Source organism: Leptonychotes weddellii, chromosome 9, assembly GCF_054177405.1.
Source record: "Leptonychotes weddellii isolate Sample4059 chromosome 9, ASM5417740v2, whole genome shotgun sequence".
Classification (NCBI taxonomy): domain Eukaryota; kingdom Metazoa; phylum Chordata; class Mammalia; order Carnivora; family Phocidae; genus Leptonychotes; species Leptonychotes weddellii.
Window position 1 is genome coordinate 70,980,734 of NC_138377.1, and position 26,263 is coordinate 71,006,996.

The window sequence follows — 26,263 nt, forward strand, 5'->3', positions numbered from 1 at the left end:
GTGGGGGGATGGGCTAGCCTGGTGATGGGTATTAAAGAGGGCAAGTACTGAATTGAGCACCGGGTGTTACACGCAAACAATGAATCATGGAACACTACATCAAAAACTAATGATGTAATGTATGGTGATTAACATAACATAATAAAAGAAAGAAAAAACACAACATTGCAAACTGGGTGGAAGTCCCCAAGAGGCCCAGACCCAGTGTGTGACTGCGCACATGGCTCTGAATGGAACCACCATGAGCATTATCTACAGGACTGGAATAATATTAATAATCTCTACCTCACAGAATTGTGACATGGTTCAATGAGATAACATATGTGAAAGCATTGTGAAAAGTAGAACATTCTATGACTACACAGATGTTGGTTGTTTTTTGTTTCTCAAGTCACACGACCAATCTCTATCCTACACAGAATTATGTATGTGGGCTTCTTATAACACGTATGATATCATAAAACATTTGAGAATAAGATGAGGTTCTGATCATGTTTATTCTCCCACAGAATAAATAAGTGGAGCTTCTAAGATCAATGAATTTCTTATCAAAGCAGCACTGCTCAGGTCTGGGGTGGGGGGCTGGAGAGCAGGCTTCCCCATCAAGACTGGGTTTCCTAGTCATAGCATGCCTTGTCTGCCTGGGCATTGTGACCTACATGGTAGAGAGGGGGAAAGACTGGCTTATCTCTTACAAATATTTTAGTCTCAAACATCTAAATCATTAGGAGAAAATTCCTCTGCCCTTACTCATCCTTATCAGAGCAGTTCTTCCTCTGATTTTTAGACTCACAGTTTCCCACGTTGCTATAGTTGCAGCTCTCATCTTCACGCAATGTTCCAACTCCACCGCCCTGCAATGTGCTAGCATTTCCTTTTACATTAGAGCTTACTGGAAAAATTCGATTTTCACATCTGTCTGGTGGGTTTTGACTGATGCTCTGCTCTCCCTATGTCGATATTACTGGGAATTCCATGCATGTGAAGCTGAATAGTGTGGAATGAAAACTTGAACTTTAACCTTAAACTTCAGCTCTATCTAACACAAGGAGCTTCTTTTTGATTGCACAATAGTTTTGGGAAGCGATTTCTATCACTCAACACTTTTTTAAATTTTTGCATGGACAATGAACAATTATTGCTTATACGGATGTACTTTCAGGACATCCTTAATTGATTAATGTTATATATTGAATGGAAATTAGATTTAGTTAGGTTTTTTTTTCCATCAAAGGTATTTATCCAAGACTTACAAATTAATGACAAAGCTGGCATTGAGTCTAATCTGAACACCTTTTTTTTCAACTTGAAAAACAAGAATTATGTAAATGCCAAGAAAAAAACTGGAATGAGGTTTTTGAACACAACTGGTATCATTACGATTAATAAAATTAATAATAACTCCTTGCAAGAGTCTGTTGGTGATTTATTTTATGAAAGTCATAATAAATATTAGGAGCCATAATTTTTCACCTCTTGTCCAAGGGGAGGGTGAGATACTTAGAAACAGGCTTTTGCAAGTTGATAAACTTTTGGTGAGTTAAAAAAAAAAAAAACAAGGAAAATCAATTGCTTTTGAACACTTGAGTAAGTGTTTGTTATTGTTTATCATTATAGTTGCCTACCAAATACTAAGCCGAGGAAAGCTCTTATCTGACAAAGTCCACAAAGCCTGGTGAGCAGAATGCCGAACATTTCAATATAGATTTCAATCAGAGCAGGAGTATAGGGAGAAATGAAGGGCGACTGAACATCTACTATGTGCCGAGTACTGTGCACAGGGATCCTCTCTCATGATTTCAGTTCCCTTCTGAAAAACCCTGTAATGTAGATGGCATTATTTCCACTTTACAGATGAGTACAATTGAGACTCAGACTTCAGACTTGCCAGATTCCAAAGCCCAAGCTCTTTTTACTTCACAAAATGGACAAAGCTGATGAATTTTTTTCCTACACAACTCTGAATCAGAGAACTTTTCCTACAAAAGAAGCTTTATGTAATCTTGACAATGTTTCCAGTCTTGACCACACATATTAATAATATCTGGAACTCTGAAATCAAAAATCTCTCCAATTAGTAACATTGCAGTATATAGACTTAGTGTGTTAAGTGAAGAATATTGACCCACTGTCCTGATTTTTTAAAAAAATCATTAGATTAATAATGTCATTATTCCCAAGAAAAAAATTGGATTCCCTTTACACCAAATGCATGCTGACAAGAGACATTCATAAAAAAAGTATTAAATGAGGGCCTGTGGTAGAGAGAGTATCGAGAAGATGGTAACAGAAATAGGATATGGGTGTGGCAGGTCAGGGGGTGGGGGCTATTAGAAGGACACAAAAATAGGAAAATGGATGAGGACCCTATATTATCACTTCTACCAGCTAGTCTGCAGATGAAGATACTAAGTCCAGAGGTTTGCAGCTCAATCACTTCTCACAGTAGGCTAGCTTCAGGGTTGGGTTTGGAGTTCAAACTCCTATTCTTGAGGAGGAGACAACTGACATTTGCTGTATGGATACCCTCTGATGTTACACCAGCAGAGAATTCTAGTGTACAGTTGCCTGTGGGTTTAAAGCCAGAATAGGATGTTTGGGGTTTGAAGTTATTATGAAGATGATGGCCCTAGTTTAAATTAGACAAAGTCCACATGGAGATCAGGTTTCTGTGGGCATTGAAACTGATACTCTCTCTACTACTACTACTGTTTCTTATAGGTAATACACAGTTCTTTGGAATTTACAATCTGTCATGTTATTTGAGCTTCATAATAAGGCTGTGTAGTATTATAGGAGAAAAGAACATCCAGAAAATAATGTTTTTATTAAAATTTCAAGTTGAGGTCTTTGCTTCTCAATTTTCTATCTTTTTTAGTACTTTAAGATCATGTCACAGTTTTCTTATCTACATAGTGAAGATGCTAATTCCTTCCCTGTGTCCAGGGCCACTGAAGATATCAAATGAAACACTATTGTGAAAACGCTCTGGAAACTGCGAAACCCTATTTCCTTACTATTGTTAGTTAGGGTGCATTTATTTCATAGAAGCTCCCTGTATGAGGAGGTGATGTCCATCTTGTCTGTCTTGAGAGGGGGCATGATATAGTGATTAGAACAGACTCTAGACTTAGACTGCATCAGATGAGTTCTCACTCTGCCAGTTACTAGCTGTGTGGCCTTGGGCAAGTTACTTAACCTCTCTGTGTTTCAGTTTCCTCAGCTGCAAATTAAAAATCATAGAACTGATGCCAAGATTAAATGTTTAATACACATGAAATGCTCTGAATAGTTCTGAGTTCTGTTTAAGTGTTAGATCTTCCTATTCACTAATATTGTCAGCTCTATGGTCTGAAATATTGTAGATTATCAATACATTTTTTGGAACAAATAAATAAAGTAATAAACACAGAGCAGGTGGGACAGTAATCTAATACCACAGGAAAGGGACAGAAATTGTAGAAACAATTAGCCTTACTGTCTAGTGAAATAACGAGTGCTCATGACAACTTCTAGTCATTCATAAAAGTCACAGGGCACCTGGGTGGATCAGTCATTAAGTTTATGCCTTCAGGTCAGGTCATGATCCCAGGGTCCTGGGATCGAACCCTGCATCGGGCTCCCTGCTCGGTGGGAAGCCTGCTTCTCCCTCTCCCACTCCCCCTGCTGTGTTCCCACTCTCGCTGTCTCTCTCTGTCAAATAAATAAATAAATAAAATCTTAGAAGACTGTATGCCAGATAAGTAATGATAGGATTGTCCTGCCTTGGACAGTACTCTTGCATGTATTTTAATGTAATTTTTACAATAAACCAGTGATGTACATCATACATCACTCTAATGGAAAGACAAGAAAACTTGATACTCAGGTTCATTGGCTCAAGGTCATTGGAAATATGGGAATATAGGAATCCAGATTTTCTAAATAAAGTGCATTTTCTAGCACTCAAGACTCCACTCAAAGCTGAGTCTTTACCTGTCAGACATGGTACTGTGATACCACAACACTGAAATCTTTTGTCTTTCTGTTCAAATTATAGTCTTCTCCATAATGTACTCACCAAGAAAAGGAGTGGTGGGAAGAGAACAAGCATTCTGTGAGCACTTACTTAGGCTCAGGCACCTGGAATGGCATCCCATTTAATGTCCAACCCCCACCCCCAGTTGTACTGAGGTATAACTGACAAATAAAATTGTATATATTTAAGATGTACAACATGATGACTTGATATATGTATACATTGTGAAATGATTACCACAACTAAGTTCATTAAAACATCCATCACCTCACATAGTTAACATTTTTGTGTGTGTGGTAAGAACATAAGATTTATTCTCTTCTCCAATTTCAAGTATACAATACAATATTATTAACTATAATTAGTATGCTGTACATTAGAACCTCAAATAATTATTCATCTTATAACCGAAATTTTAGCCCTTTGGTCAACATCTCCCCATTTTTCCACTCCACCTCCCTGCAGCAACCACCATGCCACTGTTTCTATGAGTTTGACTCTTTTAGATTCCACATATAAGTGATACCATGCAGTATTTGTCTTTCTTTTTTGGCTTATTTCATTTAGCATAATGCCCTCCAGGTTTATCCATGTTGTTGCAAATGGCAGGATTTCTTCTTTTTTATGGCTGAGTAATATTCTGTATATATACATATATATATATATATATATACATAGAAGATATATATATACACATATATATGTGAGATATAATATATATTTATTATATCTCACATGTATTCATTGCATATGTGTGTTCTGATGGACACTTAGGTTGTTTCCATATTTTAGCTATTGTGAATAACACTGCAATGAACAGAAGATGAAGATCTCTCTTAGATATCCTGATTTCAATTCTTTTGGATATGTGCCCAGAAGTGGGATTGCTGGATCATGTGATAGTTCTATTTTTAATTTTTTGAGGAACCTCCATACTGTTTTCCATAGCAGCTATACCAATTTACATTCCCAATAACAGTTAACAGTGTACAAGAGTTCCCTTTTCCCCACATTTTCACCAACATTTGTTATCTCCTGTCTTTTTGATAACAGCCATTCCAACAGGTATGAGGTGATAACTCATTGTGAATTTGATTTGCATTTCTCTGATGATTAGTGATGTTGAGTACTTTTTCATATGCCAGTTGGCCATTTGTATGTCATCTCTGGAATTCTTTGCCCATTTTTAATTAGGTTTTTTTCTTTTTTGCTATTGAATTATGTGAGTTTTTTTTTAATGTTTTATTTATTTATTCATGAGAGTCAGAGAGAGAGAGAGAGAGAGAGAGGCAGAGGGAGAAGCAGGCTCCCCACTGAGCAGGGAGCCCAATGTGGGGCTCAATCCCAGGACCCTGGGATCATGACCTGAGCCAAGGGCAGACGCTTAACCATCTGAGCCATTCAGGCACCCCGAATTATGTGAGTTCTTTATGTGTTTTGGATTTATCAGATATATGGTTTACAGATATTTTCTCCCATTCCAAAGATTGCTTTTTAATTTTGTTGGTGGCTTCCTTTGTTGTGCAAAGCATTTTTGTTTGATGTAGTTACAACTGTTTATTTTTGCTTCTGTTGCCGTGCTCTTGGTGTCATATACAAAAAATCATTGTCAAGACCAATGTCAAGGAGCTTTACCTGGAGTTTATGGTTTCAGGTCTTATGTTTAAGTCTTTAACCCATTTCAAGTTAATTTTTGTGTATGGTGTAAGATAGGGACCAATTTAACTCTTTTGCATGTAGGTATCCAGTTTTCCTAGCACCATGTATTAAGGATTTCCCCATTGCGTATTCTCGGCTTCATTGTAAAATATTAGTTGACCATATATATGCAGGTTTATTTCTGGGCTCTAGACTCAGTTCCATTGGTCTATGTATCTATTTTTATGCCAGCACCATACAGTTTTGATTACCATAGCTCTGGATAGTTTGAAATCAGGAAGTGTGAACCTCCAGCTTTGTTCTTCCTTTTCAAGATTGCTTCGACTATTGGGGTCTTCTGTGGTTCCATATGAATTTTATGACTGTTTACTCAATTTCTTTAAAAAATGCCATTGGAATTTTGATAGGGATTGCATTGAATATTAGACAGTTTTGGGCAGTATAGACATTTTAACAATATTATTTCTTCTAATCAATAAAAATGGATATATTTCCATTTATTGATATCTTTAATTTCTTTCACCAATCATATAGTTTTCAGCGTATATAGATCTTTCATCTCCTTGGTTAAATTAATTCTTAAAAATTGTATTGTTTTGATGCTTTGTACATGGGATTTTCTTAATTTCATTTTCAGATAGTTTGTTGTCAGTGTGTAGAAAGACAACTGCTTTTTGCATGTTGATCTTGTATTCTACAACTTTACTGAGTTCATTTATTAGTTCTAATAGTTTTTTTGGTAGAGTCTTCAGAGTGTTACTCTTTACTAGAATATTGTAGATCAGTAAATCAGCTAGGGTTGAGTTAGCCAAGATTACACAGCCGGCAGGTGGCTGACAAGAATCTATACCGCAATGTGATTCCAAAGCCAGGTTCCTTCCTCCTCGTAGGGGAACTGCCTTATGTAGCCTATCTCTACAGTGAGAGCTTCCATGAGCTCTGTGTGAAGCACTTACAGAATGACCCTCAGAGAAATTTCCTGATCACTTAGTGATTACTGACCTTTTAGCAAAGCAGACTGCCTTCACAGGAGAGTGCCAGACCTGACATTTTATGCCTTAGTTTAGCATTTCTCAAAATGGGGAATGTGAGCTACCTATTCTTCTTATGAAAATTCTAATAGTTGCATATTTATTTTAATGTTTCCAATAACATAATGAATTGTTATAGCAGGAGAAAGAGAAATTTTTCTCTATAAACAGTTCATTGAGTAAGACACTGGTTATTTTAAAGAAAACATTATGTAAATAAAAATATAGGTGGTATGTGGTCATGGCAAAAAAATCATGGAAGGAAATCATGGGAGGAAACAAATTATATTGAAGTACAGTTATCAAAACATTAGAAAAACCAAATTATAATATAGTAATATATGTGTTTCTTGAAGACATTAAATAACTAGTTTTAGAGGCAGGTCTAATAACAACTGCAATTTTGAAAGAGTGATGAGCATAAATGCTCTTTTGAGAAATCTGCAGTAACTGTCATAAGACAGAAAAATATCTGTGCTTCCTCTTGGTGCCAAAGTCACTGGTATTCTAATACTACTGTGCTTTATTGCTTACATTTATAACTTAAAGAACAATACATCTCAGAAGTTAGTGAAATTTAGATAGGATTCTTCCCCTTTAAATGCTCTTTGAATTAAGAACCTCTGGTCAAGTGTTCAAATGAGTGGGTTTAAATCCCACTATTCAGATGTAACAGTTGTGTTACCTTAGCAAGAGACAGAGGCTCTTTAAGCTCCTAAAAGGGGAGAAGGATAATGAGAAATGAGGATTATGAAGTATATATGTTTGTAGTATCAACATTATGCACATTAAAAACTTGGTATAGTGCTTGACACAGTGTAGAAACTCACTAAATATTATAAACTTGCTCCTACTGTTCGAATGACAGTGGGAAGGGGCGATCATTTAGCCAGCAAGGGCTGCATTCTAGGCATAGTCCAATTATCAGAGACCTACTTGATTCCTTAATTTCCCCAAAGGGCTCAAAGGAAAGGATTCCATTTTCTGCAGGAAATGCATGATCACACTAAATGACTTTGTTTTCGTTTAAACTGGCCTATTGTGACTAAGGAAAAATGATTCCACTGAGGCATGCATGTAGAATAGTGGATGAAAATATGGATACTAAATACTCCTAGAATTTTTAGGGTACACAATAATGGGGAAAGATAATATACACAGTGATACTGTCTAAAGCAGTAAGCATCGAAAAGTGATGACATTACAAAAGGGAACAGAATTTACCAAGGTATTTTGTGAGTAGAGAAAGGATCAGGATTTTCTCTTTCTAATGTACTCTACTGTACTATTGTATAGGTTGGATCCACTCTGTGAAATAGTGCCCTATTATGGGTTAGAGAGATGCAAACTCCCTCATGATCTGCTCCACTTTAATGCTTTTAAAGTGAGTGAGTTTAATATTAAAAATGAAAAATGTGCAGGCAGATTTTACCTAATGGGAATTTGTCCACTTTGCTTCTTGGTAAAAACCCTGCATCAGGAATGATATTTGGGAAGAGTTGAGATAAAAGAGTTTGAAAATAGTTATTGATGAGATGTGATACTTAGTGTTAAGTAGAAACCATGAAAGATCATTCCCAGTTCACCTGAATGGGAAGTTAACAGTGCACACTGCTCTTGTAATGGGGCTGATACGCAAGTCTTTGGAGAGGATGATATATGTGAGGAGAAGTCCATGGAGAGGACATTATGATATCAAGACAATGACAAAACAAATTTCAATGCAAATCTATAGAGACCATATTACAATGTCAAGGCAATGGCAAAATGTAAGTCTAGAGAGACCATTTTACAACGTCAAGACAATGGTAAAACAATGTCGCTGAAAGATTATTGAGACCACATTGCCATGTTAAATTACAATGTCAAAACATTATCATTGCAAGTCTTTAGAGATCATGTACCTTTTTAAAACTAAGAGCAAAAACAATGGGCCTTGAAATAGCAAACAATGAAACAAAAAATTTTCTGTAAGTCCCTGTTTCTATCAAGAGAAGGTGTTAAAAATGCAGAGGCAAGTCAAAAGGTTTTTAAAGAAACGTAAACAATGACAAGCTATAAGATTGTGCAGTGCATGCACTTAGCATTTAACTTTATTCTTGCTTTCAAGAGAGTAAAGTGTCTCAAGTAGTGATGCTCCAAACTTCAGAATTAGAGTGGCAAACAAGTGTACCCAAAGGCTGACAAAAAGTCAGGGATGAAAGACGACGAGGTATTAGGTCCATGTAAACACTTGATTGATAGAACTACAATCTCACTCTGTTCTCTAAATAACTGGTTTATTGTTCTAATTATTCAGGTGAGTTGTCTTCATGGCATGAATTTCACAAATCCTTCGTTTCTGTGTCCTGCTTTGTCTGTGACCTTTGTTTGGGATGTGGCATCCACTGCTCACTGTTTGACTTAGATTCAGCTAAGTTATTGCTATCTGTCAATCACTGTGCTGGGTGCTGTGTGTAAAGTGGATCTTCCCTCTCTCTTAGCAGCTGGGAAGAGTAAGGAAACCACCCATACAAGGTGGTGCTAATAAATGAAGTGTAGAAAGAGGGCTTTCTAATGGCAGCCCTGCTGCGCACCTGCTTTGTGAATTTGGGGACCATCTGACGGAGCTATGTTCAGGGTTCTCTGTTGATAAAACAGGGAGAATATACATGTGGTAGTACTTATGTTCTAGAAACTAGACTGGCAATAGAAGGCTGTGAACCTTTGAACAGGATGCTCAGCTTCTCTGGGTTTATTTATCTGTATAATGAAAGTGTTGATTGTGATCACACAGGCCCTTCTCTAGTTCTACATTTGTTGTTTAGAATTAACTAAAATGTTTATGGTAGTTATGAACAATTAACTGTTAAAACTATCGTCATAACCCTTTCCACCACACACTCAAAACAGTTGCCATTCTTTATAGGATTCTTGTGGGAGATATAATCTATAGGATTTAAGATTTTTACAAGTGAATTTGCTGCAGACTTTTAAATTAAAACTATGGCTCTAAATACTTACTGACATGATCATGTACCCATGTATACACCTGCCATTTTGACCTCACCCTCTTCATAGGCTCATCCTTACTCAGTCTGCTCTATAATTATCATTCTTCTCTCAAAGCTTGCAATGTCTAATATTCAACAGATCATATAAGTCTCTGCTCACACCAATCCTTCAATATTATTCCATCGTTTCTTATTAAGGTGAATTCTTTACCCAACTCCATGCTTCAACTCCTTTAATCTGTGCTTCTGTGAAAGCTGGAATGAAATTACTAAAATAAAAATATGGCAGTTCTTTCTTTAAAATCCTTTGATGGCTCCTCCTTGTCTACAGCATGCACACACGCACACCTAAAATGATACCTGTTCATGGCATGGAAACCCTTTGGAGCAGTCTCTTGTAGAACACTTCAGTCTCACCTAGCTCTTCTGTACCTAATTTCAGTTTTCTAGCCATTCTAAACTGCTACTGGTCTTGCTCTTTTTAACTTCTTTAGTTCTGTAACAAAATGTCTCCTTTGTATGTTAGTATAAAATTTATCGTAAAATTTTAATTTTCTTTTTTACAAATTTACTTTCTTATTTGTATAAAAATGAATATGATAAAATCAAATTTAAAAAATGAATCTATGATTAATTAGTGTTGAAGAAATTATAGTTCATCCTACACAGAAGCATGGAACCCAGAAAGTTCTGTGTTTGCAATAATGAATAGCTCTGACCTCTTTATACACTTTTTTGTCCTTTTCTCCTATAATCTTTCCTTCCATATCTAGTTGTTATGTTATTTTGGAAGTAAGGCCCATGATTGAAAGGATTACATCAGGATTAGTACTAGTGACAGGAGTTCCTCAATAATCATTGATTTACTTGTGCATCCTAGAGAATTTAACATACCTCTACAACAAGCACATGCATTTGGAAATACGTTATTTCAAAATACTAAAAACTACACCCTACGCTCCTGACAACAGTGTCATTCTCAAGTAAAGGCATTATTTTTTTTAATTTTATTTTATTATGTTATGTTAATCACCATACGTTACACCATTAGTTTTTGATGTAGTGTTCCATGATTCATTGTTTGCGTATAACACCCAGTGCTCCATTCAGTACGTGCCCTCCTAAATACCCATCACCAGGTTAACCCATCCCCCCACACTCCTTCCCTCTAGAACCCTCAGTTTGTTTCTCAGAGTCCATAGTCTCTCATGGTTTTTATCCCCCTCTGACTGCCCCCCCTTCATTTTTCCCTTCCTACTATCTTTTTTTTTTTTTTTTTTAACATATAATGTATTATTTGTTTCAGAGGTACAGGTCTGTGATTCAACAGTCTTACACAATTCACAGTGCTCACCATAGTCCATACCCTCCCCAATGTTATTTTTATTTTCTTTAAGGCAGCAATTACCTTGCTTTTCCAGTTTGGTTGGCTTCCTTTCCCTCAGTTTACTCATCTGTAAAACGGGGATTAAAAAATACCTATTTCTTGAGTTATTTGGGAATTAAATGAATTAATGCCTAAAAGCTCTGGGTACAATGCCTGGTACTGAGTAAAACTAATGATGGAATGATTACTGTTCTTCTCTCACCTAATTAGACAAGAAATCAGAATTTTCAGAGAAAAAATAATATTTTAACCAGGAGATAATATACCTTATGTTGAGGCTCTCTTTCCTACATGGTCAACTTTGGCAATAGGATTTGTTATTTTTTTTTAAAGATTTTATTTATTTATTTGACAGAGAGAGACACAGCGAGAGAGGGAACACAAGTAGGAGGAGTGGGAGAGTGAGAAGCAGGCTTCCCGCTGAGCAGGGAGCCTGATGTGGGCTCGATCCCAGGACCCTGGGATCATGACCTGAGCCGAAGGCAGACGCTTACTGACAGAGCCATCCAGGCATCCCGGAAATAGGATTTGTTATTAGTCATTTATTCACTGATATGATCTACAGACATTGTTGTATCTCTTTCTGATTTCACGATAATTCTGAAATGAGAATCTCATTCCTTAGTGAAGCCATTCAATTATCAGCAATCATAGCAGGAAGATTTTGGAAAGAAGAAGCCCCCTTGGAGAACTCAAGAAAATGCTTTATTCCATTACCACAGAAGGATCCTGTGGCTACAGCAACCCAACTTGTTTCCCACCCACTGGTACCTGCCGGGAAAACTTTATATTATGCTACTGCCTGTAAATTTGTATTTCTTATATTGGGATTGGAGAGCTAAGAAAAGACATATGGGACTGTGCTCTCTCCCCCCTCCCCCCTTGCCCAATCTATCTATATATATATCCTGGTTTAATGTCTTGGGAATATACAAAATACTAAGTATAGAAACTACTTCTGTTATGAGGTATTCCCAGCAGGTGTCAAGAGAACATTGGATGAACCATTGTTCTCACTACAAGACTGATGGAGTCATCCTGTAAAAACATAAATCTGACATAAATCAAATGAGTATTATTCATTAAATAACTGATTGATCCTATCTCCAGTCTGTCTCCTGAAACACCAAGAAATAAATGCTCTATGAGGTAAAGGTTCTAACTTTCTCCTTTTTCTCAAGAATTTTTGCTTCCAAGTTTAGGACTCCTTATTTGCTTGTTACAGTGATAACTGGAACATGAAACTGAGGGTTTTTCCTTTGAAGGAGTTCAGTACTCTGCTTGAAAAGAAATTTTCTACTCCCTTGAAATATCATCTTACTTATTATTCACAATAGTAGAAACCTGTGAATGAACAAAGACCAAGAGATAAAATTGGGAGGTTATAAATTGAATTTAGGACATCAAATCCAAATAAGGATTTAGTCAGAAGTACTAAGTTATTCTGATACAACTACAGAGTAAAATAAAAAGTGATGGAGGGATTTTCTATAACTCATTTTAACAGCAACACAGATGTTTTCAGTTGGATCTTATAGAAGTAAAATTCATTTTCCTCCACAACATTCATATTCTCCATTTCAATTCTCTAACTCCAGGAACTATTTTACTTTGATAATTCTCTTTTTAAACTTTACTTTGAAATAATTTTGAAGGTAAAGAAAAGTTGCAAAAAGAGTATAGAGAGTTTTGGTGTACCTTTCATCCAGCTTCCCCAACTTGTCCTATATAACCACAGTACAAGTATCAAAACCAGGAACTTCGTGTTGGTATAATACTAATTATTAAACTAGAGACTTAATTTGAACTTCACTAATTGTTCCACTAAGGTTCTCTTCCAGGTTCAGAGTCCAGTCCAGGATTTTACAGTGCATTTAGTTGTCATGTCTCTTTAGTCTCCTCCAGTCTGTAGGAGTTCCTCAGCCATTCTTTGTCTTCCATGATCTTGAGAATTTGAAGGGTCTAGACAGTTCTGTGGTAAAATGTTTCTCAATTTGGGTTTGTCTGCTGTTGCCTCATAACTAGATTGAAGCTATGTATTTTTGGCAAGAATGCCAGCCACAGTGATGCAGTGCTCTTATCAATGCACCATAGCAGGGTACTATTAAGTACCTGTCAATAGGTCTTATTACTGATAATACTAATCTTGATCACTTGGTTAGGTGGTACTTGTCAGGTTTCCCTATTATAAAAAGTCATAATTTTTTTTTGCTGTAATTAACAAATATCTTGGTACAGATACTTCGAGACTATTCAAATGTACTGTTCCTCCTCAAATTCTTGTCTATTGATGTTAGCATCCATTGACGGGTCTTGTCTACAATGATTATTCCTTTGGTGTCTGCTTGATGGTGGTTTTTGAATTTCCTTCATTACACTCACAGGTATTAATTAGCATTCTTCTTTGCAGATGAGCTGTCTCTTCTCATTTATTTATTTATAAAATTATTTAATTATATCAGTGTAGACTCATAGATGTTTATTTTATTCTATGGCTTATAATCCAGCACTTGCATTACTTTTTTTTTGCTCAAATTGTTCCAGCTTTGGCCATTGGGAGTTCCTTCATGTTGGCCCCTGTGTTACTTTGACATGCTTCCATCCACTTTTAAGTACTTCTTTACCTTCCATCACTATAGCTATTCCACGATACTCTTGGGCTTCTCTGTTCAGCACACTTCTCTAAGGAGACTGGTTTCCCTTTATTGAAGAATGGTGTTTAGAAACTAAGATTTGGGTGTTAGGTATGCTTATTGGTCATGGGTATCATTGCTTCTAGGACCTCTCAGGGAACAGAAGTTGTATACATATATACAAGCTTGCATATACATCTATATTTATTTCTGTATCTTTCTGTGCACATATAGTAAAAACATGAGTTCATACTTATATCTCTGTCTTAAATCCAAAACCACAGGGTCATTCTAGTTGTCTTCTTTCCTTATCTGTAACTTTTTCTCCACCTATGAGAAACCTGACTCTCATTATCTATAAAATATTTATTTTTAGCATATCCATGAGTAGTTTCAGAATTGCTAACCCATATCCTTGTAAGAAACACATTTAGTAATGTGAATACAGTGTTTGTGTACAGTTGTTTTGGTCTTTAGTCTTAGATTGTCCAAACAAGACACTGCTTCCTCAGTGATGTAGGTTAGTTCTTTTCTTCCACTTCAGTGTGGTTATATTACTTATTTGAAATATATAGTTATATTTATTTGCCAGAGCTTGCATTCTGTTTTGGGTTCCCCCACATCCTGATCAATTTTAATTATCTTTCTGGAATGTGAACAGATACTATGGTTCTAAAAGTCAGAGCTATACAAAGTGGTATACTCAGCGAGATGTCAGACGCTCCCCATCTCTACTCATTCCTTTTCTACCTTTCTTCTGCCTCTTTTCCACTTCTCCTTCAACAGAGCCAATCTTTTTAGTTTCTGGTTCATCTTTCTTTTCCAAAAATGTGTAGAGATGTGTATAGTTTCTTATAACCCCTTCTTTCTTACTAATCCCGATACTCTTTATATTTTTTATTTATTTTTCTTAGTTTCAGATTTTATGCAATAGTGTAATATTAGTTTATATTTTTTATTTATTTATTTTTTAGTTTCAAATTTTATTGTGAATAGTGTAATATTAGTTTCAGGTGTAGAATTTAGTGTTTCATCACTTACCTACAACACCCAGGGCTCATCACAAGTGCCTTTATCTTTGATACAGGTTCTTTTCCTAAGATTCAAAAATCCCCTGAAGATTTTATAAACTATCTTCCAGATCATTACCATCAGAACTTCAAGTGGTCAATGACCCTGTCAGATAACGTCTCATTATTTCAGATAATGATTTTTGCTACCCCTAACTTTACAAAAGCTTTGTTGTTATTACTATTTATTTATGAGGGCTTTGTGTCCACTGTGTGCATTTGATTTCATTTTCAGAGACTGTATACCACCCCTGAGAAACAGATCACAAAAAAGATTGTTTTCACTAAAAAAACAATTAGAAATAGCAGGCTTCATTCAGCTTCAGAATTCATCTTCTTGGAAGGAGGCAGGTAGCATATGTGTTTTCTGTCCTTGACCACGTCTAATCTACTCCTTAACTTCCATGGCATGCAGCCTCTCCACTCTTACAAGGCTATGGGAACGGATTCTCCACAAAGAAAGCAGCAGGCACACCATCAAATGACATTTCATTCTTTCTTTAATGATCCATTTCTTTGCTCTTAGAACAAGTCTGTAAAGATTACAAGTGTGTCTCAGGGGAAAAAAAAAAAAAAGTATAGTAGAGCCAAAACTTGAGCAAGTTCACAAAGAATCATAAGGGGGGTGGACGAGGTATTAGAATATAAATAGAAAGTACAGTATTAGCTCCAAACAAACGCTTTCAAAGTCTTTGTGTGCACTGACAGCTTCAGATATTTGATGTAAATGAATTTTTCCTTAGAAACAATGGAATCTGTAGCTTCGGGTGGCAATGTTTCTTTTCTAAACCTTGCTTTTCTTTTCTTTTTTCTTTCTTTTTTTTTTTTTGTTCCTGAGGTGAAAGCAGAGCTAACTTAGGTATGTATTTGCATCAGAAAGACTCCCCAGCAGCATCTATACTAGTCAGTGATCATTTTTTCATTATTTTAGGTACCTACTTGTTTGCAATTTTTCTTTTTAAGCCTCCTGTTCTCCTCTCCACAAAGCACAAACACAGTCACTGTCACACACAGACACATAGACACAACTCAAATGATGACGGCGATTGGCATTGCCATTTTCATTGAATATTTCAAGGTGAAGCCTATATTCACACTACCTGTGTTTTATGCTTTTGAAATCCCATCAATTTGCGAAAATCTGCTCATCTCCATTAATGGCACTTCCATTTACCCAGGTTCTTACACCAGAAATGTGAGAGCAATTCCTGGCACCTCCTCTGTCCCACAGAAGCCCCACCCCAATCAATCCATCATTAAATCTTCTGGAATCTCCTTATAAAATATATCTTGAATCTGTCCTCTTTTATTTACTTGTTGCTGCCACTCTAGTCCAGGCAGGCTCTTCCTCTTGCCTGCATATCTGACTTCCCCTGCCCCTGCTGTAATTTCACCTCCAGAAGAACCAGAATGAGTTCTTGAAATTTAAATATCATTCCATTCTGCTAATTAAATGTCTCCAGCCCCACTGCCCATGGCTTTTTCAGGGTACTTAGGAGAGACTCTGAAATCCTTACAATACATACGGGAAGTTGCACGCTGTGCCCACTGCTTGCCCAACGATGTCCTTTCGCTCTACTTTTCTCCGGCTCTCTGGGTTATGACCATTCTGCCCTCCTTGTCAGTTCCTAGACAAATAACCATGCTTTTTTCACATCTCAGCACTTGAAAAGTTCTTGCCTCCCTCTCTTCACCTAATTTCTACTATTCCTCCAGGACACTTACTCAAAGATGTTCTAACTCCCAAACCAAATCTCAATTCCCTAGTATTATTCTCTCCTACCACCCTGTATCTTCCTTTAGAACAACTATCACAACTTCAAATGATTTAGGTGCTTGGATTTGTGTCTTCTTGTTCACTGTATATTCCAGACCTGGCACAGTGCCCAGCATATGGTAAATTCTCAATAAATATTTGTCAAATAAATTATGTTAATTGTATGCACAATCTCAGACCATTAACAGCACTGTTCAGGAAAATCATAAAAACTGGTGAATTGTATATCACTTTCTCCCAAAGTGTTTTGCATATACCTTTGTTTTCAAATGAATGACTAACAACCCACTCTCATTACCATCATCATGAAGCACCCCCTACTGGAACTGGCCCACCTACTCATCTCTTCCAGCTTGACCCCTGTGAATAAGCAGTGGCAGGGCCCACTTTGGGAGGGGATTTGAAGGATGCCTGGAAACATGGCCAGTTTCACTTCTACTAGCAGTAATACCATGAGGTCCTCAATTTTTAGCTTATTGCATTAAAAACTCCCTACAGCAAAACTGCTATTTGGAGAAATAATATGTTAGCCATTATTGGTGATTACTGTCATACCCCAAGACAGAATGGTCAGCTAGTCAGAGACCAAGATGTTCAAGGGAAAGAGACATAATATGGGTACAATTTGATTGAGGAAGAACTATAAATGCCAAGAAATATTAAGATATTCTCTGGAGGTGGGTGTAATGAGGAATTTGGGCAGCATTATCTCACAGAGAACCTTAGAGGTGGGTTGCTAGGTGTCCATCAAGGAAGCTGGATCATCCAAGGGATGTTGAAAACAGTGGAGTTGGACATTTATGGGGACAAGAGTTCAGAAGAAGCATTAACAAATCATACTTCTCTCTCTAGCTTGGCTTTTCCTGTCAAACTTCATCCTCACACAGAATGTTAAGCATTTGTTTTTCTTGAGGAAAACAGACAGGCTGGACCATAAAGATACAAAGGCAGTAAGCACGCAGTTACAGTTCCTCTGGCTGTCTGTGCTGGATGGTGAGCACAAACTTTCACACACTTTGCTTCAATCACTGTGCCTGAACTCGGTGCCCCTGAACTGGCCCCCCTCTCCTGGGTTCCAGACCTGAGATGACCTCATTTTACCTGGGCAGGGACCTAAGGTTCTGTTTCCCCAGCCTGCTTTGCTGACTCTAACTTTGAATCGAATACTTTTCTGTGAGGGCTTGCTTTCAGCATTCCTCTACCAGGACTCTGTGTAGACTTCTGAGAGTTTCTCAGTATAATGAGTCTGATCTCTTTCCTATCACCTTGCCATTGTACAGTCTATAAAATGCTTTCAAAACTATTTTCTCATCTGATCATTATAGCAATCTTGTGAAATAGAAATACATTTTATAGATGAGGAAACCGGTTCCCTCTTCAGATTAGGTTGACTTGCTCTTTTCTCTTTGTTTGGACTTAATTATTAGTAATAGAATACTAACCGATTCTAACGAGGCAGGTAATGGTCCCTTGGGCCAGCTGCCAATTTAAAATGACTCAAATGGAAAATAACTAAAACAAGAATGGAATGTTCTAGAATACCTGCAAACCACAAATCCATAGTCTTCAAAGCCACAGAAACCTGGCCTATGTTGAGATGGATTTAGCAAGGTATCGTGATTGTGGAATAAATGACGGTAATGGGCACTTAAACTGATATTGAGGACTTCTTCTCTAGAGCATGCAAAGACTAGGGATGTATCTTGAGTTGGCATTCTGGTCAAAGAGAGTCTGGATTCAGTGGGCCATCATCTAAAGCTGAAATTAGCTTCTGTTATTTACCAGGGTTTTAAATTCAGTGCAGCGAGTGACTCCAGGCTGTTTTGGCAAACATTACAAACTTGCCACTCTTCCTCCACTGGGCACAGGGCAGCAAGCATATGTGAAGGCTGCCAACATTCCTCTATCTGCTGGTTTGAGCATATATGGGGATCAGAGCAATGACACAGAAAAAGGCCAGTCATATAAAACCAGATAAAAAATGGTACACTTGAAAAACTTAGTGGGAATTTTCATGGTGATTTCATCTCTGAATCTAATTAAGTTCTCTATAGGCTTTCAGGCAAACATAGCATTTTCTAAAATTACTCCCAAGTTGCCATATTCACCAGTATTCTTTTCAAAGTAAGTTGTATACACAGCATATATATATATATATACACAAAATTATTCTACATAGTGAAAACCCACATGTAACCATGTTTGCTGGTCAAGATTCTCCATGTGCTCTTTTGAGAATCCTTTTATATGCAAATATATGCAATATCTTCCTTTTAATATTTGCCTGCAATTGCAGGGGGATTGACTTTTTTTTTTTTTTTTTTAGGAAACATGAGTTGGGATTTCCCTGTACTTATGCATCCTTTGCATCTGAAAAGCACTTAATATCTTTCAGATTGTAATATATTTACATTGTTCTTGGCATTGCCATCCATTTGCTGGTTTAAGGCACAGAGGTCAAATTCATCTCAATTCCTTTGCTATAAAATGGGATAATTAAAATTCAGAAAAATTAGGTGCTCTGAAGCATAATGAATCAGCAGCAGAGAAAAGAGGAAGAGAATTCATTTATTTAGGGCTTGCCATATACTAGATAGAAGGGCTCTCTTAAAACATTATCTAATTCAGTCCTTACCACAACCCTGGGAGATAGGTATTATTCCTGCTTCACAGACAAGGGAACTGAGGCTCAAAGGGATTAAGTGATTTACCCAAGATCACACAGTTAAGTGGCAGAGCTGAATTAAAATCTAAATCTATCTGCCTGAGAGCCCTGTTTCTTCCATTATGTGCGTGGTCCCTTAGATCTGAACCGGAACTCTCCCAAGATCAAGTATTTTCCTCAGTCTGTCCTTTGGAATACACAATCCTTTAAGGCAACTCTCACAAATGATGTTCAATAGAAACCATGTTGTTGTCTCTTCCCTGGTAGAGTGAGCTGTCTAATTCTAACCTGGTTTCCCAAGCTACGTGTTCCTCGCTTTTCTCTAGATTTACTCCAGAAGTGTGTAGAGGGGGCAATGGGAGCTGTGATTTGCTAAGTCATGAATATCCAGTCAGTGAGAGGTACTTTGATTTGTAACCGAGGTACTAAGTGCTCTCCTAGAAGCGCACAGCTTTCGACTCCAGAGCTAACTGTGACCTCTCTGGTAGGTGGAGGAGGTAGTGCTTCCTGCTCCCTAACCCTTTCCTTGTGATCATTCTAAAGAGGCAAAAGCCCCAGAGGGGAATTCTGGGTTCCTGAGCAAAGCAATTTGGGTAGCAATACAACGGAGAGCAGTGAAACAGAAGTTTGTTCTGTTCACTCAGAGTTGGGACAGATTTTGAATCTGTGTTTTCCAAAAATGGCCATAACTATTTCTCCCACCTCCCACAACTCTTCTTATGACATGATTTTAACATTCCTTCCACTGGGAGGTAGGCTGTACAGTTGCTCCCTTGAATCTGAACTGACTGGTGACTGTGGCAGAAGGATGCTCTGTGACTTGAAAACCTAGATTAGTAAAAGTGATACAGCTTCTGCCTGGTTCTTGTGCAATGCCCATTCTTGGAAACCAGTCCACATGCTGCAAGGAAGTCCAAGTAACTTGTGGAGAGGCCCACATGGAGAAGAACTAAGACCCCCACTTCCTTAGCTCTGGCTGAGCTTCCAGCTGACAGCTAATGTCAACTTAGCAGTTAGGTGAGTGAGCCAACTGGGAAGCAGATCTTACAACCCTCAGCTGAGCCACTCAGCTGATCTGTGTGGAGAAATACAAGCCTTCCCACAGCACCCTGTCCAACTTACAGACGAATGAGTTAAATAAATGTTTTCATTGTAAGCCACTAGATTTTGGGGTAGTTTGCAACTTGAACAGAGAGCAAGGCATAGACATCAAAAATAATGGAAAATCACTGAAAAGTAGCTTATGTATACAAATAGCTTAGATAGGTAAAGGCATACTCAGGTCTCATAAATTCCTACAGTTAAACACAAAAGGAATTTTTAGTTAGTTCCTTGCCTTTAAAGATGAAATTTATATAGTTGTGTATTTGGTATAAAATGTCCAGTAAGTGTGTCTAGTCAGAGAGTTTGTCTTTGCTCATTCCTTTGAAAAGTGCAACATATACTGAATAGACCATGGACTCCAGAGAAAGAGAATTCTAAGAAGATAGAAGAAAAGGAAAACGTTGATAATATTGCATGAGATCTGCATGTGCATAAACGCAACAGTAACATAATATCATTTTGGGACTACACCATTCCATCCTTTTAAAAACTCAAAGATATTACACAAGTTTTTTGTACAGCAATATTTTAGACTAAAAAAAAATTTTTTTTAATTAAGTTGCCAGCACCCTGTGGTAGCTTTTCACAGTCAGGCAATTGTTTCTCTAAAACGTTGTTCTATTTTTGCCCATTCCTTTTTGCCTTTTCTCAACCAGGTCCTCTACTTCTATTTCTCCATCCTTCTTGGTTTCCAAGACTCTAGTCAATTTTCACCCTGAAACATTACAGCTAAAGTAATTCGCAAGTCATTCTAACCATTATGTTTATATTATTCATTGACTTCCTGTGAATTATCCTCACCATTTCCCACATTTATTTTCATAATAATAAACATTTATTGAAGGCATACTATGTCCCAGCTATCTTGAGGTTGTCTTCAAGGTTCTCATTCCTCCCTGCTTCTCTGTTTGTATCACCTAAACTTCAATTCCTTGTTTTGTAACCTAAATTCTTCTCTTGTAACCAGTCTTCTCTTCATGTCACCTGATGGTTTTCCTTTTAATCTCACCCCCAAGTTTATTTTAAAAATGTTGTTTTAGGGGTAACTGGGTGGCTCAGTCAGTTAAACGTCTGTCTTCGGCTCAGGTCATGATTCCGGAGTCCTGGGATCAAGCCCCACATCCGGCTCCCTGTTCAGCGGAGACTCTGCTTCTCCCTCTCCCCCTGCCCCTGCTTGTGCCCTCTCTCTCTCTCTCTGTCTCGCACTCTCTCAAATAAATAAATAAAATCTTTTTTAAAAATGTTGTTTTAAGTTCAGTCCTATTTTACTGGGGCTTAGAACCCTCCCAGGTAGCCATCTCAGACTTCCTATCCTCCTTTCTTCAACTAGCAGTTCTTTCTGTTTGCTTCTCTCCTACTTACTCTGGCAATTACTGGAGTCACACAGTAATTTATCTTGTTTGTCTTGTCTCTCCCAGAAGAATTTAAATTTAAATTATATTTCTTCAAAAACAGCCTATTGGTTTAAACTCTTCTCATTTGTTCTATAATGTGGTCAATGACAAAAGCATGTGACAAATACTTAACAAAATGGAAAAACAAATGTCTTCATGATTAATCTGTTGAATTTGCAAATGAGGGCTACTCTACATACAAGAAGATAGATTATGGATATTAGAAATGGGTGAGAAGTAAATGTATTCATTTTAACACATCTTATTCTTATTAACATATTTAAGTGTGGGTTGTTCTGAGCTCTTCAATATTATAGGTGTATGGAGAAGAAGGGATCTATAAAAACACAATATTTTAAAAGGTAGATCAATAGAAGATATGGTACTTAATTTTTAAATGTTTAAATTCTAGAATAGTTACCAACCTCTTTAGATTTGTTCATCAATAAAATACTCAGATTTACATGAATTAAGTTACATGTTTTGGAAATTAACAGTAATAAGATACTGCATCGTCTCTCAACTGGTTATTTTCCATCACTTATAGATGTGGCTCACATAATTATCCTTCCTCACTTTTCACCTTATGTATTCTCATATATTAGCGGGCTTCCCAACAATCTTCCTGTTTCTTCTCATTATGTAGAGTTGCTTTTCAGTGTTGTTGAAAATGGTGTTGAAAAGAGGACAAGCAGTGTCAGCTGGTGATGTTAATTGCTGCCCACAGCCAAAGAAATGAGGCAGAGATGGGTGCTCAGCATATGCTTAATGCTAGACCCCTCCCCCTTCATCTAAATGGGTTACCACATTCCTGCTAATGGTCTACACCCCAACTTGGAAAACCGTCTGAGTCAAAATACATCTACTGCTTGTTATCTAGTGAAAGGGGCATCTTGAGAGCAGAACCAAAAATAAAGGCTGTTGAACTACCTGTGTATTTTAATTTCTTGTGTAACTGAGACAACGGGTTGCTTTTGTTGTGGCACAAAGTGAAGCCCAGATTTCACGTCCACTTGTCGTAGGAGAGGCCCCCTCTGCCGTGAGGGTAGAGAACTGTGTGAGCCCCAGGCAGGGCTTTTGTCAGGGGGCTTTCCCTTGTGCCCAGAGTAACACTGTTGTAGCTCACTGAGTATCTCATCTGGAAGTAGAGGCAGGAGATTCCAAGTCAGTGTAATCTGCCTTGGACCAGGCATTGTAGTATTGGGTATGTTCTTCAAGGGAGGACTAGATGTAATAAAGTCTGACTGACAAGTTGTCCTTATGCCACATCAGAGTTCATGCAGTTTAGCTAGTTCTTTTTTTTTTTTTTTTAAGATTTTATTTATTTATTTGACAGAGACACAGTGAGAGGGGGAACACAAGCAGGGGGAGTGGGAGAGGGAGAAGCAGGCTTTCCGTGGAGCAGGGAGCCTGATGCGGGGCTCAATCCTGGGACCCTGGGACCATGACCTGAGCTGAAAACAGACACTTAACAACTGAGCCACCCAGGCGCCCCAAGTTTAACTAGTTCTGTTGGGTACCTAAGTGTAATCATTTAGAACTGCACTGTCCAATATGATAGCTACCAGCCAGCTGTGGCTACTGAGCCCTCGAAATGTGTCAAGTTTAAAACGAGATGTGCAGTAAGAATGACTTAGTTCAAAGAAAAGAATGTGATATAATAATTTTTTATAATGAATGAATGTTGCAATAATAATATTTTAGATATATTGAAGTAAATAAAATGTATCATTACAATTAAATATTCACCTGTTTTTTGCACTTTTTAAAGTGTGGCTCCTAGAAAATATAAAATAACATGTGTAGTTCACATGTTATTTAATTGGGCAATGCTGGTTTGGAGATTTCTAGTAAAGCAGAGCCTGCTTTCAGTCCTGGCCTTAATCCCCTGAAGTCCTTTGCTTTCTCTAAGTCTCACATTCCTTCCTGCATAATAATAGTACTCACCGTACTGTTTTCATGAGGATTAGTTGAGATAATGTTGGTAAAGCAAATTAACTGGCAAATTAAGTGGTACAAAATAAAGACTTAATAAATGTTTAAATAAGAGCCTAAAACTAATATTCCAGAAATCTAGATTCTCTTCTGATTACTAACCATTCATGTGTCATTGGAGGAATCATTTTTTCCCTCTGGCTCTCAGTTTACTTATGTATAAAATTACAGGTTTGTATAAAATATTTTAAATTAATTCATTCAAAATTATTTCATCTCTCATGGTTCCAAGAACTAAGTGTATCAGTGTGTTGGTATGCTGTGTGTTGGTATGCTGTGTGTTACTTAAGGGGAGACATGATAAAACAATGAGTAAGATATTGTAGTAGAAATCCAGTTATGTCTGCTCAGTTTGCTCTATTCCCCTTTCTGGAGACTTCCTCCTCTGCCATGCCCTTATAGTCAGAGCACCATGTTAATATGATATGTCTGTCCGCTGGTCACAGTTGATTGGTGGAGGGGTGGGCACTTTTCTTTCCTGGGAATTAACTGTCTTTGAGACAAGGAATTCCAAATCGATGAGGCTTATTCTTTAGTGGAGGTGATGTTAACTGGGGAGTTATCAGTAATGTCCATTTCCAACTCTGTGAACTGGGAAACAGAGATAGCTAGTCTATGGGATCAGCAAAGAATGAAGCAGATGCATAGAGAAGCAGGAGCCAGAGGAAAAAAGAGAGGACTTGGTTCCTTGTAATGCTCCAGTCCTGCACTCAGTCCCCTCCTGAAAATGGGCTGCAGCCTTTCCTTATCTCATGGGAGCTATCCCTAGGTTCTTAAAACAAAACAAAACAATACAAAACAAAACAAAGCAAAACAAAACAATCCTCTGATGTTAGTTGAAATAGATTTCCTTTACTCGCAACCTAAAGTGTTCTAACTCACTTGGACACAGTCCTTATATCTAAGCTCATGGTCTAATAGGGGAAACAGGCTCACAAACGAGTCACTTAACACACTGCAAGATGTTATAAGGGACCACAGCAAGAGAACAAGAGACTGCTTGATGCAGCTGGGGAAGGTGTCACCCCAAAAGTAACATTTGAGGTGGGTCTTAGGAGAACAAAGGGGCTTTTCCAGAAAGAGAAGGAAGGGAGGACATTTGCAGGCAAAGGTAAATACAAGCGCAAAGTATGAAAAAGAGTGTCCCATCGAGGAATTAACAAGTAGATTGATTACTAGATAAAAGGATCTATTGGGATCTTTCAGGGTCTCAATTTACTTTTAATTCTAAGCTTCCTTAGGAATCTATAGGACAAAGTGGTAGGGGGTCAAACAGTGTCCTTGGAATAAGGAGACTTGGCTCTTGTCCCAGCCCTGAATTGGATTAACTGTATCCCTTTAGGTAATTTGTATCAGTTCTTTGGGAACTGGTTCCCTCATTTAGAAAAGGAGAAGATGGATACATTATCTCTAGGTCCCTTTCAGCTCAAAATTCTGCAATTCTGTAACAAATCAAATACAAAACTTTGTCACTGCTGACAAAGCATTTCTACTAGATTTGACTGGGGCAATGATTTAATTTAGATATGTTTCCTTTCCTGTCAAAACAGTGTGATACGATATATGCTACATCAAGGAAGTCCTGGCCCAAAGACTTATTTATACATAAACTAGAGAATTATGAAAGTGAATTTCAGTAACTAGCATCATCCCTGAGGCCAACATTGTTAGTCCTTCCATGCTTTACTTTGTTCACCTGTGCAATGGGCCCAAAGAAATTTATCATATATCTGGGTATTGCAAAGACCATGAATGGCTGAGTTCCTCGGAGGAAAAAAATGATTCCTGTTTGACTATGAAAAACAAAAAGTATTTCCCACGAGGATGTCTCTAAGAATGCTTTTATAAAAATTGTAGCTATTTAAAAATATCATAGAAGGTGGTAATAGGAATGGCAGATTTGCCAAAAAATCACAGGCTTCCAAGCACAGTCTATTTCTTTCATGTGTATCTCTTGTATTCCCTTCTAACTTGTCTTTGGATATCAGAAAAGGGGATTCTTATTCTTTTTCACTACACACTTGTGCTGATCTTTTGACAGCTTGGTCTTTGAGGTTTTCTCTGTTTATATCCAAGGACAAATCCTCCATGGAAACAAGTGACACACATGTTGTTTGCTGGACACAACTGTTACCAGGCATGGTGTAACTGCTATGTGGAACGCGCTCCTAGCCAAGAGAATGGGGGTTGTAGGCATAGGTGAGGTTGAATAATAAATAACTAATTACAATCGCAATGCGTAAGAGGATGATAGAAAAAGGATGTCACATTTCTGTGACTATTGTGTGTCTAGCTTTATGTTTACTATGTTCTTGGGAGACCTCTCTCAAAATACATAGATGCTAATATTTGAGTTTCACTGTTGGTAAGGTACTATTTTTCTTAATGATCATAACCAAGAAATTGACTAGTATCCTATGATTTATAGTGAAATGGCCTGGTACACAAATCCTTTTCTTACCGGCAGTGTCCCTTTCGAAGGTGATTGTCCACACAAATTGTTTAATCCTCAGATAACTGAACTGTTAAGTGTGCCA

The 26,263-nt window shown here is 37.5% G+C and overlaps 1 long non-coding RNA gene across 4 annotated transcripts in view; it reads right to left on the bottom strand.

The window, feature by feature from the left end:
* The window catches only part of LOC145723279 (uncharacterized), a 363,052-nt gene that overhangs the window by 170,354 nt on the left and 166,435 nt on the right, over window positions 1-26,263 (bottom strand). Inside the window, exon 3 of one of the 4 annotated variants that reach the window (XR_014148206.1) lies at window positions 16,189-16,419. The exons of the other annotated variants lie outside the window; for them this stretch is intronic. This is a non-coding gene — a long non-coding RNA (uncharacterized LOC145723279). Of the gene's footprint in view, window positions 1-16,188; window positions 16,420-26,263 lie in introns of those variants that run through there. 4 annotated transcript variants of the gene reach the window in all.